Raw genomic sequence first — 984 nt, 5'->3', positions numbered from 1 at the left:
CACACACACACACACACACACCCATCTCCCATCAGTCACTCTTTGCTCCACCGACCACATCTCCCGTCACCCAGGCGTGAGAGAACATACCGGCTCAGCTCTCTAAATCCGACGCACCAAAGAGCTCAGCCTCAGCGCCTCGGGAAATAATAATGAATATGGAATGATAGTCTGTATTTTGTGCTGCAAATGCAACCAGATGCAAAAGGTGGAGGGGGGAAAAAATCAGGAGCAGATGTGTGTGAAACAAGAGGTCTCAAGGACTGTGAGCAGCCAGTGTGCCCTGCAAACATACTGTAACCTTACCCAGTGTGTAGAATAATCACTTATAGTATCTATATCGCCACATTGTAATGAGGGAAGGTATGGAGCTGAGCCGCTCTGCAGCTGCTCCCTGGGAAAGTTGAGTTATTGAGGAAGCAGCCGGCCTAGACACAACACCACCCAATTAACATAAAGACCTCTGACAATGAGGAAACCGCACATGTCTGACACATTTCTATAGCCTACTGTACATGTACATGTGGTGGTGGTGGGAGAGCGTGTAATTGCATAGCTTTCTCTTCCATAGGCCTAGATATACATACAGAGCAGGGCGGGCAGCTGGTGTACACCACCAAAGCACGATATTTACTGCGTATGGTTGTTGCTGTACAGTTTTTTTTTTTTCTATTTGTGGCATTATTTTATGAAAGAGTCCTCTCTTCATGTTTAGTGCCTAAAACTTCAGCACACACGAGCCTGGCAACCAATTCCACACTATGTCATTTGCTAGATTAATATAAATATAAATATAAATATAAATATAAATATAAATATAAATATAAATATAAATATAAATATATAAACGTATTTTGGGCATTCACACGCTACAGCTTTGGTCCCGTCACTTTACCCAATCTGGACCGTCCGTGTTAAAGAGCAGAAACGCATTTGTACCTTTTGTCCTTTCACAGCCACCGTAGTGTGAAGTCACGAGTAAAG

This window comes from Toxotes jaculatrix, chromosome 15 (assembly GCF_017976425.1).
Source record: "Toxotes jaculatrix isolate fToxJac2 chromosome 15, fToxJac2.pri, whole genome shotgun sequence".
Lineage (NCBI taxonomy): Eukaryota > Metazoa > Chordata > Actinopteri > Toxotidae > Toxotes > Toxotes jaculatrix.
This window is presented reverse-complemented; position numbering follows the sequence as displayed.